This window comes from Mauremys reevesii, linkage group 2, assembly GCF_016161935.1.
Source record: "Mauremys reevesii isolate NIE-2019 linkage group 2, ASM1616193v1, whole genome shotgun sequence".
Taxonomy (NCBI): Eukaryota; Metazoa; Chordata; order Testudines; family Geoemydidae; genus Mauremys; species Mauremys reevesii.
This window is the reverse complement of record NC_052624.1, coordinates 74502608-74514671: the sequence shown is the minus strand read 5'-3', so window position 1 is coordinate 74514671 and position 12064 is coordinate 74502608. Positions and strand designations below refer to the sequence as shown.

At 44.0% G+C, this 12064-nt stretch overlaps 1 long non-coding RNA gene across 1 annotated transcript in view; it reads right to left on the bottom strand.

Annotated features, from left to right (window-relative positions):
• Nucleotides 1–12064, bottom strand: part of LOC120398694 — a 72617-nt gene that overhangs the window by 55071 nt on the left and 5482 nt on the right. The window contains exon 2 of the long non-coding RNA XR_005594636.1: nt 10709–10819. This is a non-coding gene — a long non-coding RNA (uncharacterized LOC120398694). The remainder of the gene's footprint in view (nt 1–10708; nt 10820–12064) is intronic.

Sequence of the window (12064 nt, the reverse complement as noted above, 5' to 3'; positions counted from 1 at the left end):
AAAATCTGCTGGGCCATAGTTGTCTATGCTGCAATAAAAAACCTGCAGCGCCAAGTCTCAGAGCCTAGGTCAGCTGCCTCAGGCTCGTGGATCTCAGGCTGCGGGGCTAAAAATAGCAGTGCAGATTCAGGATGGAACGTGGGCTCTGAGACTCACCCCACAGGGCCCCAGAGCCGGAACATCTACACTGCAATTTTATAGCTCCTCAGCTCAAGCCCTGAGAGCCTGAGGCAGCTGACCAGGGCCGGCCACCACCATCTTTTATTGCACTGTAGCCATACCCACTATGACACTGATCACATCGGTCAAGAAGTTATGGTAACATCAACTTGAAATTATGCTGTGCTATTATCACATTATAATGTCTCAAGGCACTTTTAAAAAGATGCATGATAGTTACCATTTTGGCACTCGTCCTCCGCTGCTTATGCCATACACCCTTGAAATTTCACAGACCATTAGGAGGTACCTGCTACACTTAGGGAAACTGCTGTCTGGTGTATCTGGTATATTAGGCAGCAGTGAATGGGTTAATAAACAGACCCCAGTCCCAAGCAAGTGTCTGAAAGCAAAGGGAAAATAAGATAGACTTTCAGATTGATTTAATTGGAATTGGCACCTCCAGGTATGGAGTTTAAGAGAAAAGTTGCAATAGCAACTAGCACCCAGCATAGCACAAGGAGTTAACGGTACAACATCAAATGATCATCAGGTACTTAGGAGAGAAAGAACACGCAGTGAACTAAGAATCTTGACAGCTTTAGGAGGGAACTGCATTGAAACGAACAAAGAATGTGAATGGCAACTAGTAGAACAGAGTCAAAACATTCTATCCCAAGAGACACAAAATGTTCACTCCAACTACAAAGTATTTATTGTGCCGATACAGTGGGAAGACCATTAAAATGACATATAGACGTCATGAAGGAGATGGTTCTCTACAGAGAGCTGGCCCAATCTACCCTATTTGCAAAATAAAGCCAACATATGAAGAAGAGCCTCTTCATCACAAAGAAGATATGGTGGTAAATGTTAGGAATATTCCTAGAACAGGAGAAAAGAGGTTTGGCCACAGCTGAGACATGCGATTCAAATGTTAGACCAGAGTTCCACAGGGTTTGGGTCCAAGCTTGTAACCACTGAAGAAAACTGAATGTGAGCACCACCAAAATTCAGAGTAAAAACTGTGCAGCAATATATATAACAATAAAGAAGCCAGAGAATTTTTGGCTCTCCCTCTTTTTACATTGAATATGAAATTTATGGCATTTTGCCTGAAATTTTTGTGGTAGCAGAAAGTAGATCTTGCAGTTAAAGGCTTTTTTCCCCAACCATGAATCCTTCCCACACCCCAGTCTATTCAAAAAAACATGAGACCTGGGCCATATAGGCATCAGAGGTATGGGCCCAAAGATTAATTAAAAAAAAAAAAAAGCTGATATGGGTAGAATTATCCCTCACAGAATAGTGTTCTGCCATGTAAATAGCAGATTTTCCCCATTATGTAGTTCCCCAATTCCCTGTTGGGCAAGCTGACTGTCCCATGTCATGTTTCCATTTGGAGGTACTTTGGGATGGAGTTATAATGCAATCCACTACACCTCCCATCAGCCAGTGGGAATTTTGTCAATTCATTTTGCTTGTTTTAGGGGTCCTCAAATTTTTTTTGAGAGCCCCATGTTTCAGATCATCTTGCAAAAGCTAGCTAGAAATATCATGATTGTGCAAATTTGCACTTTGAAAATATTTTGCGGAGGTAACACAGCAGGCAGCTATGATAGTTTTGGCTTGTGGAGAGGAGACATGGAAAGATAAAGCTATATTTATAATAAATTAAGTACAGATACATGAGCTACTGGAAACTATATGGACAATAGCTTCCACATCTTTCAGCCAAGTGGGAGCAGGCGATGGTTCAGATGAGAGCAGTCTCCCATTGCTTTGTGTTGTTCTCACTCAGCATGGAAGGGCACTGCTGGATAGTGAGCAGGTTCTAGATAACCAGGTACTTAGTAGGAGAAATACTTTTCTTCCCATGGTGCAGCCAGAGGCCCGGATATCCTCAGATGGGAATGTAGATACAAAAGTGCCCAGGTAGAGAGGAAGCAATCAGTACAGGCACCTCTTTTGTTGCCATGACAATCGTAGTCTCCTCCTCTGGCCCTATTCCTGGTCCTGCCACTGCATGTGCCAATTCCCCAGCTTCCCCTGCTATCCATGGGATTGCCGTTCAGGGAAGCCAGTAGAGGAGACATGTGACATTAAACCAAAATTTTTAGGAGCCTGAGTCATGGAAGTAAGTTTGGGGATGAGGGAATAATAGTTACTGTTATGTTACAATGGTGAGGCAGCCGATAAGCCTCCATGCTACCATTATATACCAAAGCATTACTTATTAATCTGAAAGGACTACAAAGACATCACTGGTAAACATAGACTTTGACCTGCCCTGGTATTCCCCCACATTCTTGGCCATTGCTGGGTGTATAACAACAACCTGGTCTAGACTGAAAGTTTCATCTGTTATGATAAATCCTTATGTTGCTCTAATAGTCAATGAGGAGGAAGAGAATGAGGAGGACATATTTAAGAACAGGGGAGAGGAAGAAAGTGGGCAAATATGGGGATAATATTTTACAGATACTCTACATACAGCATAATATGGGTTCAGTTGTTGGCTGCCCTGTGTCAATGCACAAGGAGGTGGAGAAAGTGCATGGGCCCTTCTTCCTCCCTTGAGCCCATGTGCAAGGGCTGGGCAAAGAAGGGTGCTGCTCCTGCCAGTACCCAGACTGGCCTTAGCTATCTGAAAGGAAGGGATGAGGGGAGGGTGGGTCTGGCATTGTCTTCCCACCCTTCTATACTTGCCAGCATAGCTGTCTGGGTGCTGAGGGGGATGTGCCGTGGACCCACTGACAGTGCGGAAGCAGCAGAGCTCGCACGTAAGCAGGTACTCCCCATGAGAAATTTCTGACTGAGTCAGCCAGAATTCCCCCTGGGGGTTCTTTGTATAGTGCAGCCCCTCCACTGTGGCTAAGAGTCACAATCTGGCCCTATCGGACGCTATTTCTGGTACTGGTGTATGTTACTGTGTGCGACAACAACATGCAAATGGAAACTGCTTGTGGTAGCTGCTGACACTTACACCCACCCAGACTAAAACTTGAACCATTAATACTGAAAACATAAAGGGTCAACTCCTGCTCTCATGTACCTCCATTAACTTCAGGAGAAGTGTATTCACTTACACCAGGGATGAATTTGGCTCGTAGTCCTGAAATGCGTTTGTGTGTTAACAAAAAAGCCAAATAAAACCCCCAATTTTTCAAGCTTATTTTACATCTAGGCTGTTTTCCTAACCTAATTCCTCCTAGAGAATTTAATGAGCGTTGATTCAATTGATAGGCTATGGTATTTCTTCAATAGCCCTGAACCCCATAAAACCACATAAGGAAAGAGCTTTCTTATTCCAGGTGGTAACATGTAAGTGTACCTCCAGTTTCCACCTGTTTTCATTTAGCCCAGGATGGTTAGCCTTGCCATGTTCTTGTCACTAATGCGGGATACAACTTGACACTCATTAAAGAGTCCAACACTGCAAACCCTTACTCCCATCAGGGCTTGGGCCTGCAGTCAATGGGCCTGTCCATGTGCATATAGATTTGTAGGATCGGGCTCTTGCCAGTAAAGCTGAAGCATTTCAGCTAGCAGAGCCCCCATGAGTCTAGCTAGAGAATTCAAACCCTGTTTACCTGGCTAAAATCTCCTTTTACATATAAAAATTATATAATAAATATTTTGGTCCTCAGTTACTAGGCCCTCCAGCCTCTGACCTTGCAGCTAGCGAGAAAAAAAGAAGCTTTTTTAGCACTTAGTCCCCTTCACACACCCAGCAGTCCCCCACTCCCAAGAATTTTGTGTGACATTATATGATTAAAATATGACCATGTATATCATTGTTGCTACCATGGTTAGACAGTTGCAACAATTCTTATACAAATGATGTCATGTAAGATGTCAATGGAAAAGTTATGATTTGCTGAATATGATTATCCTGTTTGTATGTGTATATGATTGTTGTACCTGAATTTATGAATATTGACTATATGCCATTATTTCAAATGTGTTTGCTCCTGTGGTGACACCCACAAGGTAGTTCGTTTACATCCAGTCTAACCAGTACATTGTGAATGGACTATTCAAGTTGATGGCCCATTAAAGAACATTTAGCTCACAATAGACGATGGAAGAACCTTGTCCCTGCCCCACAGACTTTCCTGATGGCACTTCAGCCAGTATATGGATAATGGCTGCTCCTGAGTCACTGAAGCATGCAAGGACATGTGACTTGATCATGTGATCCTGAACTCCATCATGTGCCTGTACTTTTCTACAAACTAAGAATGAGCATTTTCCCTCCACATGAAAGAAAGTATAAAAGGCTTGGAAGTGTCTCCATTTTGCCTCTTTCCTGCTCTGATCTCTGGATTTACATTAAAAGGAGCGTTCCAATCAATGAACTGAGAACCTTCCAATCTTTTGGATTTTACCAGAGATGATATAAGCCAACAATTTATTCCATCACGGCTTCAAACCTGATACAAGAACTTTCCAATGAGTGTATGTGTTAGATTCCTTTGACCATTTAACTCTCTCCTCTTTCTTTTCTCTTATAAGTAAACCTTTAGATATTAGATACAAAAGGATTGGCATCAGGGCCAGCTTTAGGCCGATTCACCCGATTCCCCTGAATCGGGCCCCGCACCTAAGAGGGCCCCGCGCCCAAGCCCCAGTACGGTGTACCGGCAAGTGTGCTGCACTGGGGTGGCCTGGTTTCCCCAGGGGGCAATTTAAAGGGCCTGGGGCTCCCAGCAGGGGCTGGAACCCCAGGCCCTTTAAATTGCTACCAGAGCCCCACTGCTGGAGCCCTGGGGTAGGGCTGCAGGGCTCTGGGGGCTATTTAAAAAGTCCGGGGCTCCCATTGCTTCTACCACCCAAGCCCTTTAAATAGCGGCGGGAGCCCTGCTGCTTCCCCAGAGTCCCCGGGGCTATTTAAAGGGCTGGGGCTGTAGAAGCAGGGGAGCCCTGGGCCCTTTAAATAGGCCCCGAGCTGCTGCTGCTGCTACCCCAGTGGGGGAGGGAGGAGGATGGGGCATTTACACTACAGGGTGGGCTGTACCCCCTGTATCTGTACCCCCTGCCCGCAGCCAGCCCCTGCTGCACCCCCTGCCAGCACCAGCCCCGCACCCCTGCCCTGCCCATAGCCAGTCCCTGTCTCCAACCAGCCCCCCCGCTTTTTTACATTTTCTTTGTTTTAGTCAATTCTGCCGGGGCCCTGCCGAAAATGTTCCAGTTGGGCCCCGCACTTCCTAAAGCCGGCCCTGTAAATGGCAACAGCATGATTATAGGGTAAGATCTGAGTTATATATTGACGTGGGTACGTGGCTGGTCCTTTGGGATCAGACGAACCCTTTGGTTGATGAAATTGGTTTTAAATAACAAGTCATCATTAAATCTAGTGTCTGGGAGGTGAAATAAGGGCTGGGATACCTAAGGAGACTGCATTTCTGACTTCTGGTTAACCGGTGTCATGAGACAGAAGTTTACTTTTGTTACTGGTTTGGTCTATCTTATGGAAGAATAACCACCAGTTTGGGGTGAATCCTCCATATTTCTCAGCAGTTGGTCCTGAACATGGCACCCTCAGTTTGGACCCACTGAGGCACGGTGACAAAGGGCTAAATAAAGGCCCAGCCTACAGGAAGCCATTTGCCCCTTGCCAAAGGGTGGGGAGAGATGAGAATAGAGCAGGGTTTCCTCAAACTTCATTGCAACACAACCCCCTTCTGACAACAAACATTACTACAAGATGCCAGGAAGGGGGACTGACGCCTGAGCCTCCCCTCCCCCGCCCTAGCAGGTGCCGAAGCTTGAGGGCGTCAGCCCTGGGCGGTGTGCTCGGACTTTGGCTTCAGCCCCAGACCCCAGCACATTTAACAACAGCCCTGGCGATGCCATTAAAATGGGGTCACGACCCACTTTAGGGTCCGGACCCACAGTTTGAGAACCGCTGGAACAGAGAGAGCCCTTGGCTACCAGTTTGTGGCATATAGTTTTTGTGCTCTTATCCTCTTACTCACTCACTCCATTGAGGAGTTTGAAGAATGGGGCATGGATATCTGGTTACAAAATATGAAGGTTTATGTCAAATAGAGTCAGATGTGTTGTGGGAGGAACTGACCAGCTTTATGGTTGTGCTGTAAGTCCAAAAGTGGCCAACGAACTAAGAGGTTTGTGTGTGCAGAGAATGCTGCTGCCAGATGATGTGGGTGGGACTATTTGAGGCAAATGTGACTGATAAATCTGAACTTCTCCATAGTACACTTGAGCAAACCCTATTTTTACTTTGTGCAAACACTGCTGACATTTAAGAAATATTTTTTTTTCATTTAAAAGAGTTTCCTAAGCTAAACTAAGGGAGTTTGATGTCAATGAGGTGGGAAAAGGCAGCTATATGGAACACACTGTATGCAAATTTAGAGAACAAAGATCTTGAGTTATTTCTTATGCATGAGACCATCCCAGGAGATATGACAATATTATGCATTGCACAGTATGGTGCCTGTATAAGTTATATCATTAATGAGCCCTATTTTGCAAAAGCTTAACAAATAATAAGTTAGTTGTTAATTGTAGATAAAATCAATAAGATTGTGTTTCCCTCTCTCTCTTTTTAAAACAGAGCTGTGCATTTCTGCAATTCATGTTTCTGTAAAGATGTGATTCTCTGAGGAAACATCTCTCAGGAGTTTGTTGTCTCTGTTATTGGTGATAAATGTAAGCTAGGAGAGTTCATGTCATTTAGCAGGTAATATAGATCCTGATATTGCAACCTTACATGACAGATATTAGTCACATGACTATTAACTACAGGAAGGTGCTCAGATACTGCAGTGATGAGGACAGTATAGAAACCTATGTAGAATACATGCACATGAATAACTGTACACACAGAACTACTCACATGTATAAAGTTAAGTGGGTACAATCAGGGCCAATGGAAATACAAGAAGTTACTGCAACACCTAAGTATTTGCAGGATCTGACCCATAGATATGATTCATAAAGCAAAGTAAAAGCTCTGACAATTTTGAGAGAAACTTTCCTTTTTTGTTTACTCAACCCTTATCTGTCCTTGCCTTTGTAGTTAGTCAAATATTGATACTGTTAAGTGCAGTATTTCTTTAACCCTGCTGCCTTTTTCTATCTCAGTTCTAACCAAAACTAATGATAGAATTTAAAGTCAGAGTGGAACTGCGCATTTGTTTGTTTCCTAATCAAGAATACCTGCTTGCACTCTACCTAACCACTTTTGTTGTTCATAAAAACAAAACCAAATCAGGGATGAAGAAGTATGTCTGAATTTTATTTAATTTTCAATAATAAATGAAAGTTCAAAATACTCCTATTGAAGTTCTTGAATTCCATTATGGAACACATAGAAGAGCCTGAATGGTCTGATAATTCCAAGATGTCATTTTAATCCACACAAGGCATGGCTTACCCTGGATGGGTTCTTAGCTGTGAGCTGTGTTGATTACAGTCTTGAGGTTTGATCCTGGAATCAATTACTCACATGAGGAGTCTTTACTTATAGGTGTACCATGCCTGAAATCAGACTACTTGTGAAATTAAGGACTACTTTGGCTGAGAAAGGCTTGGGTCATGGTTAAGAACATATTTCCCTTCTTATATAGGAGCAATGAGAGTTTTGCCATTGATTTCACTGGGAGTAGGAGCTGGCCCATATTGAACAGTATGTTTTTTAACATTTTTATCACCACAGTGACACACTTCATTCCATTCCACTGAAATGGATCCAGCAGCATAGGTCCCTATTCTGCAAGAAGCTTCATGTGGGTGGACATCTACACCCATATGGAGCTCTCTGTGCCGGATGAGACTATGATGATCTGCCTATATAACCACCAAAGAATGCAGCTGCTTGTTGGTACTATTCACTCCTGACTCTGCCTAGGCTCACAAAACTTTGTGAAGCCTTAATCAGACAGGACAGGTTTCCTCAGATTTCAAAGGAAAGAAGAACATGCTACAGAGCTGCTTCTCCCCTTTCCAGATGTGTCCAGTCTAGGTCCTCTCAAGGTACAGTAGCTGAAGAGCAGTTAGGGTAGAAGTTAAGGGCCAGATCTTCAGCTGGTGTAAATCAGCACAGCTCCACTGAAGTCAATGGAGCCACAATGATTTACATCAGCTTAGGATCTGGTCTTAATTTAATATTTGCACCTTGCTGAAATAACCAGAAGGAAAACACCATCAGATGGGCATAGAGTACATACCAAAAAGCTTCCTCAATATATTTCCAACCTACTCTTATTTTCATAGAATATCAGGGTTGGAAGGGACCTCAGAAGGTCACCTAGTCCAACCCCCTGCTCAAAGCAGGGCCAATCCCCAGGCAGTTTTTTTTTACCACAGTTCCCTAAACGGCCCCCTCAAGGATTGAGCTCACAACCCTGGGTTTAGCAGGCCAATGCTTAAACCACTGAGCTATCCTTTCCCCCATAAAAAAAATATGGAATGCTTCATGAATTTGCGTGTCATCCTTGTATCCATTGATACAAGTCAGGGAAAAAACAGGCTTGAAGACTAAGTCATAATGGGTGTGCTTGGGGGGAGAGAGAGCTGCCAAAGAGAATCAGAGCGAACCACCAACGGGAAGAACACACTGCTTGGCATTTTAGCAAGATTTGTAAGTTAATATGTAATAAAGAGAGCACGACATGCAGGCAACATATGGCACATGGCATTAATGTAGCTAAGACTGTTCAATGCATATGTACCAAAAATACAAACGCAAAAATATAACTGGAATAATCCAACCAAGGGCACTGTGTTGTTGCTGTTGTTTCTAAACTCTATTGGAATTTGCCATTTTAAGGGAATACAAAGTCTTTTTCATATCAACTGAAGACGCAAAATCAGTGGCCATGAATATTTAACTAAGTACGAAAAATCTGAAGCACAATCATTGCATTAATTAGAAGAGATGTACCAACTTGCACCAAACTTTACTCACTGAGCTCCAGGCCCGAGTGCCCTTCTTGGGGCTTTCACTGATGAGCTGCATTTCTTTCCCACTGGTAGTCCAGGAGCCGGGGCTGCCTAAGGGATGCATTGGAGCAGCACATCCCATGGCAGCCCTGGTCTTTTCCTGTCCCAGCCAGTGCCATTCACTATGACGGCAATACAATGTCTTGTGGACCTGCTGTTCTGTGGAGACTGTTATGGGGACCTTTCACATCTGCAACTGCCCTCTGGTGGATTTCTGCTGGGGGCTCTCTATCCATGGGCGAAGGGTGTGACTCCCGTGCTTGAGTACACATACCCCTGTGCTAGCTTTCACCTAGCTAGCTTGATTATAAATAGTAGTGTAACCATGGTAGCACTGAAAGCATAGCTGAGCCATATGAAGTACATACCCAGCAGTTTCAGTCTCTTTGGGTATGTCTACACTGCAGTTAAAATCCCGTGGCTGGCCCATGCCAGTTGACTTGGGCTCCGGCTAAGGGGCTGTTTAATTGCAATGTAGATGTTCTGGCTCAGGCTGGAGCCTGGGCTCTAGGACCCTGTGAAGGGTCCTGGCTCTTGGGCACCATCCTGAGCCCAAGTGTGCACACCTCAATTAAACAGCTCAGTGAGCCCAAGTCAGCTGGCACGGGCCAGCCACTGGTGTCTAACTGAAGTGTAATCACACCCTTTGAGAGCTAGCACAAATATGTGTACACAAGCAGGGGAAATCACACCCTTATTTTGTAGTGTAGACATAACCTGGCACAAACCACAGGGTGGATCTGACTCAAGAAATGTAGTGGACATTTACTCTAAAAGCACCTGATTGCTAATATTATATTCACCTGAAGCAGCCAATATCTACGAAGCAAACATTTATTTATCCTTTGTTGCTTTGGAATCAGGGAAGGTCAATAAAATGAAGGACAATGCAGTTAAAAATTTACAGGAACTGGTAAGGGGTGGGCTGCATGATCTAACGCAGTAGATCTTTTCCCATCCCTGTCTCTGAATCTGTATATGCAAGAACAACATAGCTTCTACAACGGCTCAACCAGAAAGGAGTCTTCTCTTTTGTTCACTTCAAATCCTCTCTATTCTCCAGGCTTGTCTACAGTGGCACTACAGGCTTGTCTACACTGGCACTTTACGTCACTGCAACTTTCTCACTTGGGGTGTATGAAGAAACCCTCCCGCCCTCGAGCACTGCAAGTTTCAGCGCTGTAAAGTGCCAGCGTAGACAATGCACCAGCGCTGGGAGCCTCACTTCTGGCACTGGTAGCTACTCCCCTTGTGGAGGTGGTTTTTCCCCCTAGCACTATGCTGCGACTATACAAGCCACGTTAAAGCGCTGCCACAGCTTTAACGTTGCCAGTGAAGACGTTGTGGAGTGTGTTTAGGATACACAATAAATCCAGCTTTGAAATGGAGGACTCTGAGTCAGCTCAGAGTGCCTGGTAATGGGGATAGGAAAATGCAATAGACACGTTAAATCCAGGCAGATTTCCTTGGGCTGTAATTTGATTCAGCAGTGAGAAACAGATTGATTTTACAGATTGTTAAGCAGAAATGATCATTTGCTCTTCTGAGAAAAATCTGAAAGCTAAAACCTGCTCACCAGTGTAACCATGGAGCCACTGTGGATAGTGCTGGGTGTGCCAGAGCAGGAAACAGCAGTTATCTTGTGGCACGCTGAGGTCCTCTCAGAGCCAGGAAATGCCGTCACAACCTGTAGCCGATAAAACAAACAAGCCCAGAGGGGGTTATGGAGATGCATGCAAAGCATTTTTAGAACAGCACAAAAGAGCTGAAAACAGCATAAACTGTGTTTTGTTTAAATAAATCCTTGCCCTTCCTCTCCGCCCCCCATGCCAGTGACACTTCTGGCAGGTTCTCACACTCTCAATCCAGCTAATTCTTTTACTTTTCATTATGAATTCAAAAAGAAACTTGCAAGTATAAAGAATCCATAACAGAAAAAAAATGCTCTTTCCCCTTGCTAATGTCCTTTAGTGGTGTTTAAATGTCTGGTAGATGAAAGACAATGAAATACAGGATGACATCAACTGGCCAAATCCTTAAGCTTTTTAAGCAAAATCACTGAAGTCAACTGAAATATTGCCTCAATAAGTACTGAGTGAAAATTAAGGAAGGGTTTTTGAGGACCAGTTCTTTGATGACTAGGTCAGATACTTTCTGAGCAATTTAAAGTCCCCCAGAGCACACAAAGAGGAAACTGCGACTCTAAACATTTCCCATTGCTAATTCAGGCATGAGGACTTCAGTTCTTTTATTATACATATTTTCTCAACAGGGGAATTCTGCAGGAGAACTGTTGTTGTAACGATCACTGTAATAAGAACCTGGAGTAACTGCAGCAGCATGGCTGAGAAAATTAAAATAATGTGTCTGGAATGAATGCTTCCTCTTACAAAAATGCTGCTAAGCATTAGGCAGTACACATACAATATAGATAACACATAGCATGTTGGATGTATTATTTGTCTACCTGTCAGGTTCCAGATCAGGAAGAAGCAATACCAATAGATGATGCAATGGAAGTGCCCAGGGATGTGCATTATTAATTAGTCCCTGGTTGTTAGGTTTTAAACAGCGCAATGGGTCTAACTACCCTACTTGTTTCTGGGGCAACTTATTCCTTGTCCTTCGGCAGAAACCAGAGACCAGTAGAACCAGAGATAAGAGGCTAACAGAGGCTAGCTGAAGGATTATAAGAGGGGTTACTAGAATTTTTGCTAGGGCAAGGATGGCCCAATGGCCTGCCCACTCTCTTCTGAGGCCTGAAAGATCCTTCCTCATTCTTGAAAGCATGTTAAATGGCCTTTCCCTAACAGCAAGTTCTTCAGCCCCCCTCCTGCCCCCAGTAAGATTCATTCCATACCAATGCAAGATTTTTCAGGGGGAGGGCAGGAGGCCCCTGCACCCATCAAGCAACTAAATCTGTCACTTCTGT